The following is a 25,352-nucleotide window of genomic DNA, read 5'->3' as shown; positions in this document are numbered from 1 at the left end:
CTTACTTTGGCCAAGAACTTAAAAGCTTCAAATAATTAGATTTCTCATTTCCTCCATGATGTCTTAGTAGCATCCCCAGACTGGCTGATGGAGGGATCTTTATGGGTAGCCAAGGATAGACCAGATACAGATTCACAGCTCCATGAGCCTGGTGGCAAAGAAAGTGCTTCATGCCTAAGGGGAACTTCTGGAAGCGTCAAAAGGACTTCTAGCAACTAGGAGCTATTGCCCTATCTGCTCACTACTGCTTTCCTCTGAACTCTGTATGTAATGGTCATAGAGTAGGTCATATACATTTTGGGGGGAGAAGACAGTGAAGGGTTTTGTACCAATCCTTATTATACCTATTGTAAAACATACCTTTCCAAAAAACTAATTAAACTTGACTAAAACGATTCTCAGCTGATGATATTGGGGGGTGGAGGTGAGAATGGAGCATGCTTGTGGGGGCTTGAGACAATGGCATTAGAGAATCACCACCAATACCCGAGAGAACCATGGAACCATGAGAAGGAAACTTGCTCCACTCCTCTGTGAGTGTTAATTGGGAAAAAAAGTCCTCAGAGCTTATATGGGCTGTATGTGTAGCATGTAACCATCCTAACAGATAACAAGTAGCTCCCATATTTGGAGTGTCATTTGAGCCCCTGCCCCATGCCTGAGGTCCACCACAGTGTTACACATAATACATACGCAATAATACCGATCCCCTTAAAGCATACAGAATGGGTCACAATTCCTAGTGGCCCTCTTCTTGCATCCTCTTTAGGTTTCGTTCTACCAGAGCAGAACATGTGCTGATGACTGTGATATTCCCACATGCACTAATTGCATCTAGTGGTTTGGGTTTGTCTCTTCATCTAGCCTAAAGCTTCCTCAAGGCAGGAACTGGGTTCTCTCTCTTTTGTCTGTTATAGCTCCATACATGCTAGGCTCTCCATAAATGTAACTTTTGCCATTTAGGGAAACAGGAAGGGAACTTTACATACTCTTAGAAGTAAATTGGCCTTGGAAAATGAGTGCTGAATATAATTGAATCATATGGAAGAGTAGGATGTAGCAATGGGAGCCATGGGATGTTTAATGGGAATGCTTAAAGTTGGGGACTCCTTGATTACTGCACTGTGAGTAGATATGGCTACCCTATGTTTCTATTCCTGATGCACCACATGTTGAAATTTGCTTCCAAGGTTCTATGTGTGGGTCACATATCTTGAATTATTTATATCTTCTATTGTAATTTGTGGAGCCCTGAATTAAGAACCAGAAGACCTTGTTCAAGTCCCAGTTCTGCCACCAATTAGCTTTTGGCCAAGTCATTTAATCCTTTGTTTCCTTGAGTGTAAACTGAGAGTGTGGGCTAGATAATCTGTAGGGTTTCTTTTAGCTTTTATATTCTGGAAATGTCTGAGTTCATTTCCAGCTCTGTGATTCAGTGAGGCTGTGAATAATTATGCCTCATCCTTAGTATTTTTTAAACTTAGAGAGTTTTGCAATGCCTGGATGCCTTGTTATTACAGCCAATGCCATTTTATATATTTTTTAAAATTTCATTCCTGATTTTGACTCTTCTTATCCCATATTACAACTTCTTGAATCAGGGAATGGGAATGAATCACTTTCTTTCCCTCCTAACTCCTCCCTCTCCCAGCCCATCCACACTTTTCATGTTTGGACAGATCCTAAAATAGGAACCGAAGGAGTGTTTTCTAATATGGTTAACTTGTTGATTAGGTAGAAGTATATTTCTGGAAACTTTTTGCAGGGCAATCCCGTGGTTCTTTGCATCATGTAGTTTTAAACGAGCCTTCTACCCAGAGTTGGTCCACCATCGTATGGGGGAAGAACCATTTCTATCTTTGTTTTCCCATGGTCATGAGATGTTATTCATTAATTTCCTGAGTCACTCATCAATTCCTGAGTTACTGCAAGAGTAGTATTCCCAGGAGAGGCCAGGGAATTCTCCAGCTAGAATGGCAAGTTGTGATTCAGATGTCTGGAGGTACAGGCCATTCCTGGGTACCCTAAGACCTTTATGGTCTTTATCCCAGGAGGCCCTGTTTTCCATGATTTAGAATGCCAGATTAGTTTGGGTGTAGCTTAATTTTTTTTTTAGATTGTAGTGAAGGAGATGGTAAATTAGAGTATTATGTGTTTAAAAGGGGTAGAGGTATGGGGAAGCAGGACAGAGAAAAGAGGGATTTATAGTCTGAATCATTTGAATTCAGATCTAATTTCCATTAGGGTAAGGAGGCGTAAAGGGTTGGAGCTGTAAGGCGCCCTGAAGATTCTCCTCGGAATCATGGCATTTAGAATTTAAAGGGAACTTCAAAACCATCTAGTCTAGCCCCTCTTACTTTGAAGACATAGAACCTGAGCCCCAGATCAGCGACTTGCTGGAAGTCACCAGCTCTTCTGACCCTTTCCCAGGAAGGGGGGAGCAGCAATAATTGCCCAAGGTCTTAGACACTTCAACTAGTGACCTGGCCACCAAAGGACAGGCCAGCCACTGGAAGGAGGGCTACATTAATACAGTTCCCTGGAGAACTGTTCAGTTTTTCCTTAAATTTTGACTATGTAGACATCTAGCTATGTGGGCGTAGCTTTGAGCTGCTACCGATGAGTTTTGAAACAGCAAAAATGAAAAGCCAACCCCCAAACTACACCATTTATCCCAGAAAATGTCAGCTGCTCCAGGTACAACAAACATTCTCTTGGACTCCCATCACTTTGTCGAATCTCTGTGGCTTCTAATAAATCATCTTCCCAGACGATGTGTTCTAAATTATCCTAGTACTTGTGTTGCAGGTTTGATAACAATATTAATGATGACTGCTCCCATTTGTATAAGATTTGAAGGTTTACTAAGTCTTTTCCTCACACCCTGTAGTGTAAATATTCTCAGTTTCACTTTACCAGTGAGGAAACTGAGTCATAAGATGGTTAAGTGACTTACTTGTGTCTGCCCAGCTCATAGGACTTAAGACTCAAATTTGAATTCAGGTCTCTGGACTCTAAATCCACTGCTTTCCCCTGCCTCCCTGGGAATCGTTATCACCTCAGTCTTCAGTTGAGGTAATGGAGTTCCCCTCTGTTGACAACAGGCTGAGCACTTGACTTGCCCTCATCCAAATAAAGGACTTCCCATCTGATTTCCCATCAGTTTGCCCAAGTCCCCACCCTTATAAGATTACAACATGGGCTATCTCACCTATACAGAGCCCATGACAAACATACAGACAGGACTGGGCATGTGAAAAGCCATGTCAAACAGAGGCAATATGGTTCAGTACCAAGAGTTGGAAGGCCTGGATTTGAATCTCAGCCAAGTCACTTCCTTAGGGTCTTCAGTTTCTTCTTTTGCAGAAGTGGGGCAGGTTTAGATGATTCCCTGTATGTGAGTCCAATGATCTCAAAGCCCCAGTGTAGAAGAGCTTGGTGTCTCTCATGTCCCATAGGAGAGAACGTTTGCAGCAGCAACATTTGTGATGTGCATTGTCATCTAGTTTATATCGTACAATATGGTGATCTGTCTTTAAGCCTCAACGCTTAGCAAGTCATGAAAAGACTGAATGATGAGAAAAATAAACCCATCCCAAAATGTATGTAAGAATGGCACCTGCTGTGTGTGCATCAAAGTTTTCTTCAAAGCTCCTGACTTTCTATGTGTTTAAGCCTGGATTATAAATCCGTCTTTTAGATAGATAGAAGCAAGATAGGGAGCTATACTTAGAGCCTGCTTGGAGCTAGATGCACTCATTTTCCTCCTCCCTATATCAGAGGGCACCCTGGGGGACTCAGAGGATGTGTTTGGATAGGTTGGTCTTTGACGCTGCCTTCATCCATAACTTTGTGGGAGAAGTAGTTCTGCTCAAGGGCAAGTCTGCCTTTACCAGTAAATCTATGGCTTCTGTTTTCTGACCAGTTTTCCAAAAGAAGAGATTCCCCCACCCCCATGTTGGGTTTAGAATGACTTCTAGATAGGATCTTTTTCTAAGAGCTAAGAAGAAAAAGAAGGCAGATTTCTCAGTTGAGAAGTCATAGTCTTGCCTGGGTCTGAGATCTTTAGCTAAGAGTCAGCTATAGGTCTTCTCAGATTCCTAGCCATTTGGAGCAGACCCTCCCTGTCCCCCTTTTCCTTTGTGAGGTCTGTACCCAGTCATGTTGTTGATAAAACTGACATGCGTTATTTGGACATGCATTATTATTGATCAAGTCTTGAGACTGCCTCCAATTTACCCTGAAAAGATTAGGTTTATGCATAGTTGTTTGCTTGTTTTCTCACTATTAGACTGTGAGGTCCTTTGGGGCTGGGAATGTTTTTTGCCAAAACCAACCCTTTGAGGAGATATCAGAGTTCTTTATCCCAACAGGTCTGAGATATCTATGATGGCAGGGACCAGTTTTTTTTTTTTAATTGAACTGAATAATCTCTTAAGTTCCCTTCCAAGTCTAAACCACATGGTCGTAGGATTGTTTGTGTGTGAATCTTGGTCTATTTTTCTTTCAAGGGGCTAGACCTGTGATTTTATTGGTATTGGCCCTGGGACCTAGGCCAGGGGTGGAGAGTCTTTGGCCTTGAGGCCACAGGTTCCCCACCCCTGGCCTACGCTGAGGAGGTCATGAGGAGGTGAAGTGATTTGCCCAGCATCACACAACCTGAGGTGGGAATTGAACTGAGGTGGTCTTCCTGGCTTCAAGGTTTTTTCTCTACTCACCAAATGTTTTACCAGATGATGTTATCTCTTTTTCTTTCAAACAAGGAGGAAAAAACCTGGGCGTTGAAATTTGGCAGCTACCATCCCTACTCATCCCATGCTGAGGTTATGGAGAAGCCAGCATTATTTTCACTGTCATTCATTCCTTCATTCATTTATTCACAAATATTCATTAAATGCCTGCTGTATTCAGAATACTGTGTTTGGCACCTGAAGTACAAAGACAAAACCAATGATAGTCCCGCCCTTAAGGAACTTACAGTATCTTGGGGGAGTACAACATTTAAACAGACAAACAAATACAAGACTAGCAAGTGGGCAGCTAGCTGGTGTAGTGGATAGAGAGCCAGCCCGGGAGTCAGGAGGACCTGAATTCAAATCCTGCCTTAGACACTTACTGGCTGCATGGGCCTGGGTAAATAATTTTATCTTGTTTGCCTCAGTTTCCTCATCTGTAAAATGAGAAGGAAATGGCAAACCACTTTACTATCTTTGCCAAGAAAATCCCAAATGGTGTCACAAAGAGTCAGACATGACTAAATTGACTTAACAACAAGACATTTTATTTTAGTCCTTGAGTAGAGAGGGAGTGAGAGCAGCAGGGGTTATACCTCTGGGAACCCCATATTGTGCCACTCCCCATGATCTGCCTTTCAGAATTCTCCTCTTTCTTCAAGGCTCAGCTCAGCTACCACTTCCTCCATGAAGCATTCTGGGATTCCTCTCGCTTCTCCTCAAACGTTCCTTTTACAAATAGACATTATGTTATTAGCTTTACAGTCATTAAAAATCCACAAACATTTCCATATACAAAGGAAGGCAAAAAGCCTATAACCCTGCCATGAACAGCGTGTATTTTTTTTAAAGTTTACATCAAATTTAGTATGATAGTGCCCACTGCCCTCCTTGCTTTCCTTTCTGAACTTCCTTTCTCTCTTCTATGCATTTTTTTTGTTTGATACTTTTTATTTCTTTTCTTCTTCTGTTATGTCCCTGTCATTACCCTTCCATTTCCTTGTACAAGCCCCACTTCCCAGTCAAAGTGCTCACTTGCAATAAATGAATATAGTCCCCTTTGGCAAAGAGACAGATGGGAAATGCCATTTTTCTCAACTGGAGGGAAAGACTGTAGGATCAGGAGAGGTAGGTGCTACACAGGAATAGGGAAACCTGGAACTTTTGAGCCCCATAGAGAGGATAGGGGCCCTGGGAAATGCAGACTTGGACAATTGCCAGCAGCCAATTGCAAGGGAAAGACACTGCTACTCCCAATTAAATATAATCATGAGTTGTTGGAGCCTTGTTTGGCTCACTGCCACACTTAAGGAATGACCTTCCTGGATCTAAATTGCTGCTGTACAGGGACCAGGTGAATTTATCCCATTTCTCTACTTCCTTCCGGGTTTTACTTTTAAATCTTATTTGGTATTTATACTTTTGTAGTAGGTTTTATCCACAAATTTATGAAAATAAGATGATTTTTTTAGTGTGTTCTGAATAAGTATTTGCTATACAAGAGTGTTCCACACTGTGGAAAAGGACAGAAAAGAACTGCTGGGTAAATAAACCTAGATTTACCCATGAGCCTCTGTTGAAACTCTGTCTGTCTGTCTGTCTTTCTGTCTTTCTCTCTCAACAGAAAACAGGCTTTATAAGTATAATTAAACAAAACAAGTTTGTGCTGTTTTTGGTCATGTCTGAAAATGTGTGTCTTCTTCTATACTTATGATGTATCACCCTTCTACCAAGATAAAGGACATGCTTTGTCATTTGCCTTCTGCAATCATGATCGGCCATTACATTGACCAGAGTTCTTAAGTCTTTCAAAGTTGCTGTCCTTGTCAGCATTGTTGATGATATATAAATTGTTCCCTCTTCAATTGGTGAACAGCTAAACAGATTGTGATATATGAATGTGAAGGAATGTTCTGGAGCTTTAAGAAATGGGTAATATGATGAATACAACAGAGATATGGGAAAGACTTGTATGATTTAATTAAAAGTGAACAAGTGGAGCCAGGAAACTACAATAATGTAAATGCAAAGAACAGCCACAAAACAATTGAAACTGGATGTTGCAGAATTATAATGGCCAAGCGAGGTCACAAAGGAAAGACATGAGAAGATGCACTCTTGGCCCTTTGCAGAGTATAGAGCATTGTATATAATGGATTTTTTCCCTATTTTTATCAGTTTTTATGATTTTTCCTCTTTTTTATTTCTTAAAAGGGATGGCTCTCTGGGAGAGGATAGGGAAAGAGATGCTGGGAAAAATATAAATTATGTAAAAACAAAAGATTTCTTAAAATCTATTTTTAAACACTTTTAAAAAGAGGAGAAAAAAGTTTAAAAATCGTACTCCTACTTCTGCTTGTTTGATTCTGCATGAATTCATACAAGTTTTACCAGGTTTCTTTGAAACCATCCCTTTCAGCATTTCTTCATGGGAAATAATTTTCCATTACATTCATGTCATGTCATAATTGGTTCATATGTCATTTATATGTCATATATCATTCATGTCATGTATTCATATGCAATAATTGGTTCAGCCATTTCCCAGTTGATAAGCACTCATTTTGTTTCTGGTTCTTTGTTATGACAAAAGTGCCCCTATCAATGGTTTTGTATATATGGGTCCCTCCCTCTTTCTTTAATTGCTTTGTAATAACAAGTCTAGTATTGGTATCATTATGTCAGAAGGTATATTCACAGTTTAATGATTTGGAGGTATAATTCCAAATTACTTTCCAGAAATGTTAGACCACTTCACAACTCTGTCAATAGTGTGTCAGTGTGCCCTAACCATTTCAACAATTGTCAGTTTCCTTTTTCATCCTCTTGGTTAATCTGATGAGTATAAGGTAGAACCTCACAATTATTTTAATTTGTATTTTTCTTGTTTATTAGTGATTTATAACATTTAATATGACTGTTAACAGTTTGCATTTCTTCTTTTAAGAATTGCTTATTTATATCATTTGGCCATTTTTCTTTTGATAAATTGCTTTTGTTCTTTAATATTTTTATCATTTCCCTGTATATCTCAGAGATCAGACCTTTACTTTTTCAGAGAAATTTGCTGCAAGGATTTTTTTTTCTTAGCTGACTGTTTTCATTATAATGCCAATTTCATTGATCTTTTGGGGGCAAAACCTTTTCAATTTTATATAATCAAAATTTTCCATTTTATTTTTTGTGATCCTCTCTATCACATGTTTAGTTAAGAACTTATCCTCTATCCATAATTGTGAAAAGTATCTCTTTACCTGATCTTCTAATATGTTTATGATAGGACCTTTTTAATATCTATATCATCTATCCATTCTGAGCTTGTTATGATATTGTGTAACATGTTAGTCTAACCCTAAATATTTCTTTCAGATTCCGCAGCAATCTTTTTTTTTTTTTTTTTTGCCAAATAGTGAGATCTTACCTTAGTAGTTAGGGGATCCTTAAGTTTATTATGTTCATTTGATTTTGGATCATGTCAAAGTGCCATATAATTAAGAATATGTATACTCCCTTGGTTTCCATTCAGTAATCAGGAATCAGTGATACCTAACTTTTCTAAAATTCCATTTTGTTCTTTAACTTCTTTCTTTTTTATCATTTTGCTAGATTTGTCTAGTTTTGAAAGGGGCGCATTGAAGTCTCCAACTATTATAGTTTTACTGTCTATTTTCCCTATGATTTGATTAATTTTTCCTTTAAATACTTAGATGTTATGCCATTTTCTGCTTTTATATTGTTATTGATGGTGCATCAGAGTATAATGCAGTTCATCTTCTTATCTTTTTATCCATCTTTTTGCTATTGTCTTGTATGAGATCACGATTACCATCCCTGCTGTTTTTAATTCACTTGAGGCATAACACATTTTTTTCCAGCCCCCTCATTCTTTGTGAGTTTCTGTGTGGCAAGAGTTTTTCTTCTAAACACCAAATAGTTGGATTCTTTTTCATAATCAATTTGGTTATACTGCTCCATTTTATGGGTGAGTTAATCCCATCCATGATCATTTGTGTTTTGTTTTCCGCCTTCGTAATATCCATTTATACTATTGTCCCTTATTTCCCCTCTATTCTCATCTTTATAGTGAAGAAAATAAATTAGTAATCTACAGGGTGTTCTTAAAGTCTGGACACATAGGCAATTGACAGCAATGTGGAGTTGTTGCATCGCGTTCATGTGAATCTTGCAAAGTGCATCAACCTTTGCATCACAAATGATGGAAATCATATTGAAGATGTTATTTGTTAATATTCCAATTAAATAAAATGTTGTTGAAAATTTCATTTGTTTAATTTCTTGAAAACATGCATTTTTGCCTATGTGTCCAGGCTTTAGGAACATCCTGTATAATTCAAGTGGTCTAATCCCACTCCTTTGCTCCCTTTTTTCCTCACCTAGCGCAGATCTTGATCTGTGTACTTTCTTTCTCTCCTTTTGGCCCCTCCCTCCCCCCTGCATGATCCACTCTCTAAACTAAATTTTGTTTTGTTTGTGCTGATTCCCTCCCTGAATCTACCCTTCCTCTTAACTCCCCTCTCTTCTCATCCCTTCCAAGTATCTACCAGTTTCCTTATTGAATTTAATGAAATTCTCCACCAAAATGTTCATGCTTGTGTATTCAACTTTTCTTTCTCCAGCTCATATACATGTCGTTCATTATAGGCTCTCTGTCCCCAGCTCCCTTTCCATTTTTGCATATTCTTCTTGTATATCCCAATTAAGAGAAATAGTAAGGTTCTCTGCTTAATTTCTTCCCTAATGTATGCTTTTACCATCCCTTTCCTTTCCATTCTTAAACAATTTGGAACCAAGCCAACCCCAAGCCTTTACTCCTTTTGTGACCCTAGAAGCCAGTAGAATTCTAATGAGACACTTGTATCTTCTTACCCTATTAGAATGTAAGCATTTAATCATCATTAATCCCTTTCCCATTCATTGCTCAAATGAATTTATCTTTTAGCTTTTTCTTATCTCCTGTGCTTGCATTTTTAAAATTCTGCTCAGTTCTGGTATTTCATCAGAAATGATCAAAAGCCTTCTATTCTCTTAAAGGTCCATTTTTATCCCCGTAGAATTGTGCTGTTTTGCAGGATAATTTATTCTAAGATGTAAGCTTATATCTTTTGCCTTCTAGAATATTATATTCCAAGATTTTTTTCTTCTTTGTAATAGTTTCAGCTTAGTCTTGTGTGATCCTGATTGTATATCTTTGATGCTTGAACTATTTCTTTCTGTCTTTTTTTTCACAGTATTTATTCCTTGAACTGGAAGCTCTAGATTTGGGCTGTAAAACGCCTGGGCATTTTTTGTTTGGGTTTTTTTTTTTGAGGAGGTGACCCAGTGAAATCTTTCCATTTTCACTTTGTTTTATGATTCTAATAATTTTGGGCAATTTTCTTTCATGATTTCTTGAAATATGGTATACAGGTTATTTGTTTAGTCTTTGTTCTTACGCAATCCATTGATTTTTTAGGGTCTTTCTCCTCTATCTGTTTTCTAACAGATTGGCCAGGCTCTCTCCCCACTGTGCCATCTAGCTGCCCTAGCGGCCTCTAAGATGGTCCATCTCCTCAACTCTGGGCATTTCTTTTTTTTTTTTTTTTCATTTTTTTAAATGCAATTTATTTATTTAACATATTTGGTTTTCAGCATTGATTTTTCACAACATTTTGAATTACAAATTTTCTCCCCATTTCTACCCTCCCCCCCACTCCAAGATGGCGTATATTCTGGTTGCCCTGTTCCCCAGTCAGCCCTCCCCTCTATCACCCCCCTCCCCTCTCATCCCCTTTTCCCTTCCTTTCTTGTAGGGCAAGATAAATTTCTACGCCCCATTGCCTGTGTATCTTATTTTTCAGTTGCATACAAAAACTTTTTTTGTTTTTGAACATCTGATTTTAAAACTTTGAGTTCCAAATTCTCTTCCCTCTTCCCTTCCCACCCACCCTCCCTAAGAAGTTGAGCAATTCAACCTAGGCCACACATGTATTATTATGTATAACCCTTCCACAATACTCATGTTGTGAAAGGCTAACTACATTTTGCTCCTTCCCAACCCATCCCGCTTTATTGAATTTTCTCCCTTGACCCTCTCCCCTTTCCAAAGTGTTTGTTTTGATTACCTCCACCCCCATCTGCCCTCCCCTCCATCATCCCCTCACCTTTTATTTTTTTTTTTTTTTTTTATCTTCCTCCCTCTTCTTTCCTGTGGGGTAAGATACCCAACTGAGTATGTATGGTATTCCCCCTCAGGCCAAATCTGATGAGAGCAAGGTTCACTCATTCCCCCCTCACCTGCCCTCTCCCCTCCTCCCATAGAACTGCTTCCTCTTGCCACCTTTATGCGAGATAGTCCACCCCATTCTATCTCTCCCTATCTCCCTCTCTCAGTATGTTACTTTCTCATCCCTTAATTTCATTTTATTTCTTTTAGATATCTTCCCTTCATCTTCAACTCACCCTGTGTCTGCTCTCTCTCTTTTACATATATATATATATACACACACACATATAAACACATATATATATACACACATACATTCATATACACATAGATATATACATACATACACATTCACTTATATATATACATTAACATATATATATACATATACATATACACATATATATATACATATATATATATACACATATATGGATATTCCCTTCAACTACCCTAATACTGAGGTCTCATGAATCATACTCATCATCTTTCCATGTAGGAATGTAAACAAAATAGTTCAACTTTAGTAAGTCCCTTGCAATTTCCGTTTCTTGATTACCTTTTCATGCTTCTCTTGATTCTTGTGTTTGAAAGTCAAATTTTCTATTCAGTTCTGGTCTTTTCACTGAGAAAGCTTGAAAGTCCTCTATTTTATTGAAACTCCATATTTTGCCTTGGAACATGATACTCAGTTTTGCTGGGTAGGTGATTCTAGGTTTTAATCCTAGCTCCATTGACCTCCGGAATATCACATTCCAAGCCCTTCGATCTCTTAATGTAGAAGCTGCCAGATCTTGGGTTATTCTGATTGGGTTTCCACAATACTCAAATTGTTTCTTTCTGGCTGCTTGCAGTATTTTCTCCTTGATCTGGGAGCTCTGGAATTTGGCAACAATATTCCTAGGAGATTTCTTTTTGGGATCTATTTGAGGAGGCGATCGATGGATTCTTTCAATTTCTATTTTGCCCTGTGGCTCTAGAATATCAGGGCAGTTCTCCTTGATAATTTCCTGAAAGATGGTATCTAGGCTCTTTTTTTGATCATGGCTTTCAGGTAGTCCAATAATTTTTAAATTATCTCTCCTGGATCTATTTTCCAGGTCAGTGGTTTTTCCAAGGAGATATTTCACATTGTCTTCCATTTTTTCATTCCTCTGGTTCTGTTTTATAATATCCTGATTTCTCATCAAGTCACTAGCTTCCACTTGCTCCAATCTAATTTTTAAAGTAGTATTTTCTTCAGTGGTCTTTTGGACCTCCTTTTCCATTTGGCTAATTCTGCCTTTCAAGGCATTCTTCTCCTCATTGGCTTTTTGGAGCTCTTTTGCCATTTGAGTTAGTCTGTTTTTTAAGGTGTTGTTTTCTTCAGTGTATTTTTCAGTATTTTTTTGGGTCTCCTTTAGCAAGTCATTGACTTGTTTTTCATGGTTTTCTCGCATCCTTCTCATTTCTCTTAACTCTGGGCATTTCTACTGGCAGTCCCCCATACCTGGAATGTTCTTTCTCCTTGACTCTCTGCCTCTTGGCTTCTCTTGCTTCCATTGGAGCTGAAAGCCTGCCTTCTGTAAGAAGGCATTACCAGTGTCCCTCAATGTTACTGCCTTCCTTCTGAGACTATCTCCAACTTAACTTTATATCTTATATGTATGTAGTTTGTATGTTGCTCTCCCCATTGGAATGTGAGCTACTGAAGGTTGGGGACTGTTTTTGCCTTTGTATCCACAGTGCTTAACACAGTGCCTGGCACAAAGTAAGTGCTTAATGAATGTTAACTTGTTTATTGACTTGACTCTCTCCCTTGGACTAACACCCAAGGAGTTCTCAGCCTGGTCTTTATTTTATTGTGAGTGCCTAGGCCGTGCTCACTTCATTCCAGGCTCCATTCACTTTCTACACTTCTCCATGTCCTCAGCATCAGGCCTTGCACCTCACTCCCCCCAACCCATATATACTCCTATCTATCTATCTATCTATCTATCTATCTATCTATCTATCTATCTATCTATCTATCTTTGTCTATCTAATCTATCTTTGTCTGTCTGTTTATCTATCTAATCTATCTTTATCTATCTATCCTATGTATCTTTGTCTGTCTGTCTATCTATCTGATCTATCTTTGTTTATCTTATGTATCTTTGTCTGTCTATCTGTCTGTCATCTTTGTCTGTCTGTCTATCTATCTATCTATCTATCTATCTCTACTCAGGAATAGACACACAGACTTAACAACAAAGGAGGAAATGGGGCATCAGGAACCAGTTGCTACAGAGCAGTTGTTATCTGTCAAATAGACCCCCAAACTTTACCAGGTTCTCCCAAAGCTGCATCTTTTGAAGGCGCAGTGCTGAAATACTCTCCAGTAAAAAGGAGAGACAATTGGGTTATTGATAACTAGCCCAGAAGGAGGCCTTGTTGGAACAGCTTCATCTGGGTGGGAGAGGCAGCTTGACTATGGATCTGGAGCATTCCCCTTTGTTGAATTGTTCCCAAGTTCTCTAGCGGTTTCTGGGCACATGAGCCTTTTCCACAGCTGGCTGCAGAAACTGGTTGTGGTCACCACAGCTCCAATTTTCTTTCCAAGACTAACTTGTTAACAAATGCCTTACAACACATGTATCCAAATGCATTTGCCCTTCAAAGCAGTCATCCTGGGATGGGCTGTTCAAGAAAGTATAGGGCCTTGTTCTTTGCAGGAGAGTGGAGAATTGAATAAGACAAGTTTTAATTTTTTTTTCTTTTTTGAAAGCATATGGAATTATAGTTCTGGGTCACTTAACTTAGTGTTGACAATCTCCAGGGGCAGGAAATTTTTAGTATTTGACTATGGATTTGAGTTTTGGAATTGTCCAGAAGTCATTCATAGAGTTTGGTGAAGAGAGTTGGTGATCAATTCCAGTACTTCAGTGGGATCTCTCTTTTCCTGGATGTGAACTCTCCCATCAGTGATACAGATCACAGCCTATCCAAGACTGCCCATCCTGCATGACCATTGTCCGTGCCCTCACTTAAATATGTTACAGAAGATCCACTCGGCATGGTGGGAGCCTTCCACACATCCACTAGACATTGTGTGGCTACCAATGGAACACAGTGGCTGTGCATCAGTTACATTTCACAGCATCCCCTCAGCTCATAGAGCAAGGAAGACCAAGCTGGGTGATAAGTATCAGGAGGGAAGGTATGACCACAAAGTGATAACATTAACTTCTGCATGTGGCTCTGAATGTGATTCTTGAGGAGGAGACCTAAGAGGCTTTCTAATCCCATCTCTTCTTTTTGCAGATGGGGAAACTGAGACCCAGAGAGGTTAAATCACTTGTCCAAAGTCACACAGGTAGTAACAAAGATAGAATTTGAACCTCCTTCTTTTGACTCTGTATTCTTACACTTGAAACCCAGATAGCAAAGGAGGAAACAGTACCACCCAGAAGCCCAGAACTGGGATGCTTATACATTCATGGATTTGTTGGTAGAGTGCTAGACCTGCCGTCAGGAAGACCTGAGTTCAAATTAAGCCTCAGATATTTATTAGCAATGTGACCCTGGGCAAGTCACTTAAATTGGGGGTGATAATAGCATCCACATCCCAGGGTTCTTGTGAGAATAATGAGAGAGATTTGTAAAACACTTTGGAAACCTTAAAACAATATATAAATGCTATCTATTATTACCCAGCATACTGCCTATGCCATCTCCATAGCCACAGGTAAAATGGCACATGCATCCTCGTATCTGAGCTGTTGATTTCCTTTCTTACTGTTTAACTCTCTATGCGTTTATGGCTTGTCTTCCCAAGGAAATTGTAAGCTTGTAAAGGTAAAGGAGAAAGAGACTGCGACTATCTTTTGTACTTCATTTTCTCCCTAACACAGCACAAAGCTTAGGCACTTAGTAATTATTTAATGACTGATTTGTTGGTTCATATTAAAGAATGTTGAAGTTTATTCATAGAAAATATGACCTCCCTTGCATAGTACTGTATGCCTGGGGTGCCTGCCAAAAGAGCAGAAAAACACTGCTGATACTTAAGACAAATAAACCTACAAAGGGTGCATTTCAATCTTTAAGGTCCCTTTCAATGCTAAAATCCTAATTTTTTTTTTGGTAAAACAATGGAATACTCTAAAAAGATAAAATCTCACAAGCCAAAATGAGGAATTGAAAAAGAGGCCAGGGAAGGATGATTTTTGTGATTTTTAAAAATTAAATACTCAATAATACTAAGAGAAAAACAATAGAGAATTGTGCTCCAACCAAAACAATAAAATCCTAAGTATTTATATTTTGATTTAAAAAAAACCCCAACATATCGTACCCCAGTAGTAACATTAACAGTCGATTTGTTTTGTGTTTTTCTCCTGTCTCCCTTCTGAGTCCCCGGTCCACTTAGCAATCATTGCTAGTTTTATGTAGTTGTAGTCAATGCATGTATTGTTCTTCTGATTCCTTCGATGCCACTCAGCAGGTGTTTGTAAGTTGACACAGTAGCTAGAGAACCAACCTAGAATCTAGAAAGACCTGGGTTGAAGCCCCACCTCAGATACACACACACACACACACACACACACACACGTGTATGTATACAGGCACATACCCATACACACTTGTATACATGTGTAGATGTATTATGTGTGCATGTAGATAGGGTTGACATACGGTACATACACATATGCACATATATATAACATATGTATATGTGTATGTAGGTAAATCGTGTATATACATATATGCACAATCTATACATACATATACACACATATGTGCATGCACATATACATACACGTGTGTGTGTGTGTGTGTGTGTGTGTGATATGTGTGTGATGTGTTTGTGCTTCATTCTTGAAGAGGACCAACAGCAACAGCACCGTATGGGATGTGTGACCCTGAACAAATGATCCTCTCTGTGCAGCGCTCTAAATGACTCTCTAACATTATAAATTGTTGGAGAAGGTCCCAACCTGCCTTAGTAGAGGGAGTTTCCTCATCAAGGAGTTCCCTCTGCCAGTGAGATCACAGGTTTAGTCCCTATACTTGAACATTAAACTCCTACTGTGCGCTGGGTACCGCATTAGATACTAGGGATACAAAGGCAAAAACTAAACAGTGCCTGCCTTTGAGAAGCCTGTACCTGGGTGTCGAGGGTAGAGAGAAGGACATGGTCAGGATACAACATTTACACAAATTTATATACAAAGTTATTTGCGGAGCAAATCCAAACTGGCTTCTTTGTGGTACATGCCATTCCATCTTTCATCTCTTTCCCTCACCTAGGCTGCATAGTATGCTCCTTCCTTACTTGTCTTATATTATCCCTAGCTTCCTTCACAGCTAAGTTTAACTACCACCTCCTACAGACAACACCTTGGTTCAATCCTGAAATGCATCTCACCTGCACCATCGCAGGAGCCTTCCAACGGATCACCTTGCCTGTCATCTCTCTCTTTCCAAAGCCATGCTTGACTCAGCTACCAAAAGGCTTTTCCTAAACTGCAGTTCTTACTATATCTCCCCTCTACTCAATAGACTTCAGGGGCATAGTATTTATTTAATAAATGCTTTCTGATTGACTGGCCCCCTTTTTTCTTTAGGATCAAATACAAATTCCTCTGTTTGTTGTTCATTCATTTTCCCCTCATGTCCAATTCTTCTTGACCCTATTTGGGGTTTTCTTGGCAAAGATGCTGGAGTGGTTTGCCATTTCCTCCTCCAGCTCATTTTACAAATGAAGAAACTGAGGCAAATGGGGTGAAGTGACTTGCCATGGGTCACACAGCTAGTGGTTTGTTATTTCCTTCTCTAGCTCATTTTAGAGATGAGGAAACAGGCAAATAGGGTTAAGTGACCTGCCCAGAGTCACACAGCTAGTAAGTGTCTGAGGTCAAATTTGAACTCAGGAAGATGAGTCTTCTGACTCTAGGCCTGGTGCCTTATCCCCTGTACCACCTGGCTGCACCCTCTTTGGCATTAAATACCCTTTATAGTTTGCTCCCTTCTTTCTTTTCTGACCTTCTTCTACTTTATTCCCTTTCATCTGCTCCTTACAATCTAGCTCTACTGGCCAGCCAGCTATTCCTCGAACTTGACCATCCATCACCCATTTTTGCACAACTCCCCGCCCCCGCCCCCAGGCCTCCTTCACCTTTATTTCTTAGCTGCCCTGGTTTCCTTCAAGATTCAGCTCCAATCTCACCTTCTCTAGGAGTCCTCTCCAGAGCCCTCCCAGCTTCTAGTTCCTTCCCCTTCCTGATTATCTTTTTCCTATTCCAAAGAGATCTTCTATTTCCTCATTCTTTCTGGGTTCTTTCTCCCATTAGAGTGTCAGCTGTTGTTAGAGCTTTTCTTTGTATCCCCAGTACTTAGCATGGCCCTGGCACATAATAAGCACTTAATAAATGTTTGTTGACGACTCATATGAGGGAGTACTTGAATGTAATCTTAAGAGTCCTGTCAAGAACATATTGGGTTTCAGGGAGCTCTGTTTAACAATTAAGCTAATTTGATTAACTTGGGTGTGAGCAGTGTTCTGCAGAGGGAAACTTCTTTAAAAAAATTCACAGAGAAGACAATAGGTATTTTAACAGCTGTGGGAGAGGGTGGGGTAAGAGAGACTTGCCAGTTACAGCAAAAGATTTCATCTTATTAAATGTCTTTCATAAGTACAGGGATTAGAAAACAGCATTTTGCACATTTTCAGAGAGTTTCTGCAGAATGTTAGAAAAAAGAGTGGCAGGAGTCCATATGTCACTGTGTCTCTCTGCCTTCCACCCAAGTATAAAAATCCAAGTAATACAAACATGCTGCCTAGGATAAATCTCCCGTGAAAGCTGCAAGAGTTAAAAGTAAAAGAGGGATGGCAGTGAGAAAAGGGAAGAATGGAGATTAAGGATTACCATTTTAAGGGAGTGAAATGAAAGGAAGAGACTAAGGTTGTTCCTTGGTGTCATTCATTGAAGACTAGCAAGAAGAACTATTTACAGTGGTTAGACCCAGGCTTCTTAAACTTTTTTTCACTTTTAACCCCTTTTCGGATTTCAGCAGCATTCCTTGGTATTGAGTGGCCTGATGCCATGCATGGTGCAAAGTACACATGCTTTGTGTTCAGAGACAAGGCTGCAGTGAAGTTTCCAGAAACACCTTGGATTCATTATAGATTTGATTTTGAATTAATTTTTGGTCATTGCTCATTCAGGAATCTTTTACAATTGCCAAATTTTTGGCGACCCTATATGGGTTTGCAACTCACAGTTTAAGAAGTGCTAGATAGATGGCAGGACATGGAGTCAGGAAGCCTTGAGGTCGAATCCTGCCTCAAATACTTCCTAGCTGTGACAAATCAGTTAACCTCTCTCAGACTCAGTTTTCGTATCTGCAAAATAGAGATAATTTTAAAACCTACCTTATAAGGTTTTGTTAAGATCAAATGAGTTAACATGTATGAGGTGCATTGCAAACCTCAGTGCCCTGTATAAATGCTAGCTGTTATAATTAGCTATTAAGAGATTGAGGTCAGACATAAGGAAGGATCTTTTGACCAACTGGAGAATGAAATGGTGGAATGAGTGACCTAGGGGGTCTGAAAGGGGCACATTTCTGGATGTCTTTAAGAAGAACATAAACATGGGAACTGAACATTTTAAGCAATTACCTGCCTGGAGGCAGGGGGCTGGATCAGAGGACCTCTTAGAATCCCTTCCAGCTCTGGGATTCTGTGAGTCTGTGAGAAAACAAACACAAGACTGCACCCAGAGCCAACAATCAGTAGGGAAGTTTCACTCCCTTGACCCAACCGTGGAATCTCAAGTCGGAATAAATAGAGAAAAGTCCACATCTTGGGCTATGTCAAAGTAGCTGTCTAAGAATTGGGAGTGTCCTGCAGGGACCTCCACTGTGGAGAACTATAGGCAGGGAATGGCCCAGGAAGAATCTCTTATCTCCAGCCCCTCTGGTTGTCAGTGATTTAAAAAAAAAAGCAGGGCTAAGTGGGCAGATTAGTGGGATAGGAGGCATAATTGGTCCTGTTTTCCTCCAGTGTCTTGACCTAACTAGAGTTCACTGGGTATGTAATGGAAAAAAACAACCAGTTTGGTATAAAAATACAGGAAATGCCTGTAATCACTGCTGATTACAGTAGCAGCTTTCCTTCTGTTATTTTTTGTGGAAGAAGGAAAAAAAAAGGTAGTTTTTTTATTTTCTAAGTGGCAAGAATAACTTGGAATCCTCATCCATGAGGGGACCTCTTACTGTAGCTGCATCATGTCACCAAATCTTTCAAAATTGGGAGGGCAAGAGAATGGATGCTCATCATTAAAAGAAGGAAGAATCCTTTAAGTATCATTTATTTTAGGTTGTTTTAGATAGGACTCTGCTTCCCTTGAGCTTAATCTATATGAATTTCTCCAAGTCCTAATCTCACTACATGGAACTGGGCAGACTTTACTAGTTATGGGTCATATTTGAATATCAGCTACTTCAGCACCTGAACCTAGTTTCAGAGTTTTTGCTTTCCTTAAAATTTTCAGTACTTCCTTAGATAAAAAACAAAACAAACAATGCCCTCAGATCCATGTCACCTAATAGGAAGTATTTATCAATTTTTTTTAAACAGTAGAGAAAATGTGCTTACAATTCTAACTAAAAAGGAACTTCTAAAAAAATAAGTAAGGGCCTGACGACATCAATCACATCTTAGGCATTCTGATTTCAAGAAAAGGAGATTTAATGAGACTTTCCAAAGAGAATTAGTCAGACCGTATGTGGTGATTGTTGGTTTGAATAATTTACATTCACCATTGGCATGCCCTATGCCAGGGCTGTCCAAAATGCGGGACATGTGGCCCACAGCTACCGCAGAGCTCTCACTAAAATGGCAAATCAAAATATATTGTCTATTGTTTCAATAAAAAGCTAAGGTTGGACTGCCCTGCCCCATGCCATGAGGAGCAGTTTGTAATGCTTTAAGTGTATAGGAGGTTTTTATTCTTAAGTCATTTTTCGGTCATATCCAACTCTCTGTGACATCATTTAGAATTTTGTTGGCAAAGATACTAGAGCGGTTTGCCATTTCCTTCTCCAGCTCATTTACAGATGGGGAAACTGAGGCAAACAGAGTTATGTGACTTACCCAGGGCCACATAGCTAGTAAGTGTTTGAGGCTCGATTTGAACTCATGAAGAGAAGTCTTTCTGATTCCAAGCCCAGTGCTCTATCCACTGTGCCACCTAGCTATATCTATGAGGTCATTTAACCAAAATATAAGTGGAGTTTATCCTCATCTGCATGTTTAATCATATTAGAGGTGTTCTTAACCTGGTGTCCATGAACCTTAAAAAAATTTTAGTATCTGTATTTTAATATAATTGGTTTCTTTTGAAATCTTATATATTTTATTTTATGTTTTTAAAAACATTATTCAGACAATAGGTCTGTGGGTTTCACCAGATTGCTGAAAGGCCTATGATGCAAAATATTAATAACAATGGCGACAGTAACAGTAATACTAATAAAGAACTCATGCATTGAAGCAAACTGTTTATTGTATACCATGAATATCATTTGCTTTAAGGGCAGATGGAGCCCAGGCCTAAAGTCTGCCTACTCTCTCCCTTTGTTGGTGTTTCCTTACTGCTCAAAGCACAAAGCTCTGACGATCCCCCTCTCAGGCTTCCTCTCCTCAGTGAGGCCCCTGTCTCCCACCGCTTCTAGGACTTGGGTAGGCCACATGCCCCTTCTCCTTCTGACTGTCTTCTGTTCCCTCCTCTGCCTCAGGGCCAGGTTTTCCCTAGGTTCTAAGGTGACAGTGAGCTAAACTGGTAAAGTCACTGTATTAATAGACTCACAAGACAAGGCTATAGGAGCCCTCTGGGCTTATCATTCCAGGTCCTCGGTCACCCGCGGCCACTAACAATAGCGAGCACTTATAGAGAGCATTAATATTTGCAAAGTTCTGAAACTAGGCTCATTATGATATGGCACATTAACAGTGAAAAGTCTGTGTAGCTCCGTACAGTAAGATTAGGACTTGGGATTTACACGCGTTCTTTCATTTTGAGCCTCGCAGCAGCCCCGCGAGGGAAGCACGATTATTATCCCCATTTTACAGATGAGAAAACTGAGTCTGAAAGAGGCTAAGTGATCTGCCCAAGACCACACAGCAAGGGTCCAAGGCAGTCTTCCTGATTCCAGGTCTATCACCATCCCGTCACAGGCTGCCTGCCGCTCCACCGATGGCCATCCATAGATGATAATGACCATTTTGTCTTTTTGTTGATTGCCCTTGATATTTGGAAAATATGATTTAAGTGGAATTAAAATAGTCCCTTCCCCTAGGCAGAGCATGGTATTTTAAAAGATTGCATGGCCAGAAGCTTTGTTACTTGGTGAATAACAACAACAGTAACCTTTTAATATAGCACCTACTATGTGCCAAGCACTGTGCTGAATGCTTTACAGTTATAGTCTCACTGGATCGTCACAACAACCCTGGGAGGGAATAATCATTATTATTATTGTAGCTAACATTTACATAGTGCCTACTATGTGCTGGCACTGTGCTAAGTGCTTTACAGTTATTATCTCACTGGATCTTCACAACAACCCTGGGAGGTGGGTGCTAGTCTTCAGGGGGATGACTTCCCTGCTGGGTGAGGCTCGTCCTCAGCCAACAGACAAAAAATCTGTTTAAAGGGCCCACGCTTGAAGTCTGTCCAGACTAGCTCAAGCTTGTGCTTCAAGCCAGGCCTACCCAAGGATAAGCCTCACCCTCTGGAAGCTTATGCTTTAATAGTAAAACATTCTATAACTCTTATTTATTTGAATAGCATTCTATTATTATTACTCAGGAGATCAAAATTCTAATTTTCACTTAGTTTTTTGTGTGATCTCAGTCAAGTCTTATTTAAGAGGAGATGAGCTTCTTTGTCAACTTTAAAAGTGTTAGATATGTGCCAGTGAAAGGGTGTTTAGAACATTGGAGTCCAAAGCAGGTGGACCTGAAGTCAAATCCTGCCCCAGATACTTGCTTAGCTGTGTTACCCTGGGCAAAACACTTAAGTTAAAAAAAAAACAACTGTCTGCCTCAGTTTCTTCTTCTGCGAAAAGGGGATAACCATAGTCCTTACCTCCCAGGGTTGTTGTGAGGATCAAATGTGACAGTCTTTGCAAAGGGCTTTGCAAACCTTAAAATATTATCTAAATACTGGCCATTAATTTGCCATCTCTCCCATAGTGTCCAACATTGGACCGGGTACTTCAGCAAGCCCTTGCTACAAGTTCATTGATTGATTAAACACTAGAAAACAAACAGTCTTTTAAAGACCCTTTTATTTTACATTCAGATTCTAAAAGGACTCTTTTTCTTTGGGAACTGCTATGATTTTTTTCCCTCTATCTTTTTTTTTTTTTTTTTTTTTACTTTCCCCTTTTGGTTTCCTTCTCAGGTAGCCCAAGCATCCAAATAGCATAATTTGTTAGAGTATATCTGAGAGTGTAAGGGCTCCAGGGGGACCCTTCAATTCTTCCTCTGGTGGAGATCTAGATGCTGATTGAAGATAAACAATAGCAGATTCCTCCTCTGATGTCACCCTCAGAGTTCAGGCATGTCAGCTAGACCAGTGGTGTCAAACTGAAATAGAAACAGGAGCCCCTACACCCTACATGAGTATCTTTGTGGACTAGCATATTGACTTAGAAAATCACATATTAACATTACATTCTATTGTATTTTTATTTATTTTATTAAATATTTCCCAGTTGCATTTTAGCCTGGCTTAGTACCCCTGAAGCATGTTTGACTCATTGGATTCAGACTCCTTACAGTCCTTACCACGTAATCTAGCATTTGCTTATAAACTTTCATATTTCATTCTTTACTAGCTTCCTGTATGATATTTTTCAGTTCGGTTATTTCAGTTGTTGCTGACTCTCTGTGACCCCTTTTGCAGTTTCTTGGCAAAGATGCTGGAGTGGTTTGCCATTTCCTTCTCCAGCTGATCTTACAGATGAGGAAACTGAGGCAAACTGGGTTAAGTGACTTGCCCAGGGTCACACAGCTAGTAAGTATCTGAGGCTGGATTTGAACTCAGGTCTTCCTGACTCCAGGCCTGGTGCTCTCTCCACTGGGTCACCTAGCTGCCCATTGATATTACCTCCTAGCAAAATTGTAAGATTCTTGAAGGTAGGAACGAAGTCTTCTTTTCTTGTCCTCCAGAGTTCTGGGCAACAGGAAGAGAGTCCCAGAGAATTATAGAGCTAGAAGAAAGCTTAAAGACAGTTAGTCCAACTTCATTGTTTTGCGGAATCAAGGTAACAGTCAAGATAAGAATCCAGATCTCCTGACTTCTCCACAGCCCAGGGTTTTCTCTACTTCAACCAGTTACCAAAAAGCACTTTGTAAATCATCTAAATATCCTCCCATTCCCATTTTAGTCTCATTCATGGCCTTTTCTAATTCCTACCTGATATGTTTAGGCTGTGCATTATTTCCAGCATTTAGCACAATCCCTGGCACACAGTAGGCACTTAATAAATGCTTGTTGGCTTGACTTAAGGCTGTACTGAGCTGCCATTGTGTGCTGAGCCCCCTTAGGTCAGAGTACTTGCTTTGAAATGCCACCCCTGATACTTGTGATCTCTGTCCAGTCACAACTTTGGGAGGGCCTTACTTTCCTTATCTATAAAATGAAGGGATAAGATTAAGTGGTCTCTGAGATCTATTCCAACTCTGGATCTCTGATTTTATCCCTTTAGTAGGCATTATGAGAGAGAAACATAAGAAATGAACTGGGTATCCCTCCTGACTATGGTATTCTGAGATTCTCTGGGTTTTCTATGAGCCAGGAGCTCTAAGATATGACATATTTGTGCTGTATGTAGATTAAGGTCATCTCCAGTTTAACATTTGCATGTAGAACTGATTACAAAGCATTGGTCCCATTCTTCTCTCCCCTCCCTACTCTCCTCCCCTCAAAGCTTGGCGTCTATCTTTTTTTGGCCAGTATGCAATCAACAAAGCCATTTGGTGCATTAATTCAGTAATGAATGGCACATTCTAAAGCCATTTTTCCATTTTTCTAATTAATATCAATTTTCCATCACTGGTGGCCCTTGAGTTTGCTACACATGAATTTCGGCACTCCCATTACATGTTCAGAAAGGGAAGGAAAATCGTTTTAAAGCTCTAAGATTTACTGTTGGAGGAGCCAAAGTGTCCTCTTGAACTGCATGATTCCATTCCAGAACTTAAACTTTAAACTTAAACTCCAGATACATCATGTCTCCTAACAACGTGTTGACATTTTAACCATTCAGCCGTTCCAACATGCTCCAAGTAGAACATCTGAATTTCACACCATCCTTTCAACCAGGATTTTTTGTGGGGAGATTGACTCCAGTCCTGGTTTTATGTTATTGGAATTAAGAGGATTAAGAATGTAAGGCCTGGCTGTCTTTATTTCCACCTGACCACATCTATTGTCATTCTCCCATTTTAATGTTTACCACCCTTATGGTCAGATTAGCTGGAAGCTTTTTAACCATGAAATCAACCTGATGATCAACCAGAGCAAGGCCAACTCTTCATGCTGGTAAAGCCCCTCCAGGGCTACCCTAACATGTGTCATGACCCCCCCAGGCATCATCTCTGCTATGCTGGCCCCATCTGTGCAGTACTTCTGACTGGGTGCAGTAGGGCTCGTCCAAGGGGTGGGGAGGCTGCCACAGCATCCCTGGAAGGGACCCTAGAGGTCATTCAGTAAAGACATTTACCCAATGCTCATAAGGATTTTGTAGCACTTAGCACGAGGCCAGGCATTCCATAGGCAATAACTGCTCATTGATCAAAGGAAAGCAAACTAGGGTGAAACTAGAAATAACTGAAGGCTCTCAGTGTGGATAATATTCATTGAGTATTCTGTACATAGCAACGGGTGCTTGCTGTCTATTGAGCTGAATTGATAAAGGCGAAACAGGTTGGCATCAGCTAAGAGAACAAGGTATTTTATTGGTTGATGGTGGACAAACATAAACAAAGTGACGTATAGAAATACCTCTGGACACAGATGTTCCAAGTACTCACATAAATCAGCCAAGTCCTCAATTGGTAAATATCTACTAAAAATTTACAATATGCCAAGCCCTGTGCTGGGTGCTAGAGCTACAAAGACAAAAATGAAATAGTCCTGCCTCAAGGAGCTTATTTTTTGTAGGGAAACCACATACATACATACATTTATATAATATATATGTGCATATACATATACACACATACACATACATACACACATGCATTATATAATATACACACATTTATATATACATACATATACATACACACACATACATTTATGTGTACTTGCACATGTATTTTTCTGTGTATATATACAGACATATATACATATACC

At 39.7% G+C, this 25,352-nt stretch overlaps 1 protein-coding gene across 1 annotated transcript in view; it reads left to right on the top strand.

Moving 5' to 3' along the window:
• PRKCE (protein kinase C epsilon) overlaps positions 1-25,352 on the top strand; it is a 666,915-nt gene that overhangs the window by 558,165 nt on the left and 83,398 nt on the right. The window lies entirely within an intron of this gene.

This window comes from Trichosurus vulpecula, chromosome 3 (genome assembly GCF_011100635.1).
Source record: "Trichosurus vulpecula isolate mTriVul1 chromosome 3, mTriVul1.pri, whole genome shotgun sequence".
Taxonomy (NCBI): Eukaryota; Metazoa; Chordata; class Mammalia; order Diprotodontia; family Phalangeridae; genus Trichosurus; species Trichosurus vulpecula.
The sequence above is the reverse complement of the archived record's forward strand: the minus strand, read 5'-3'. Positions and strand labels throughout refer to the sequence as shown.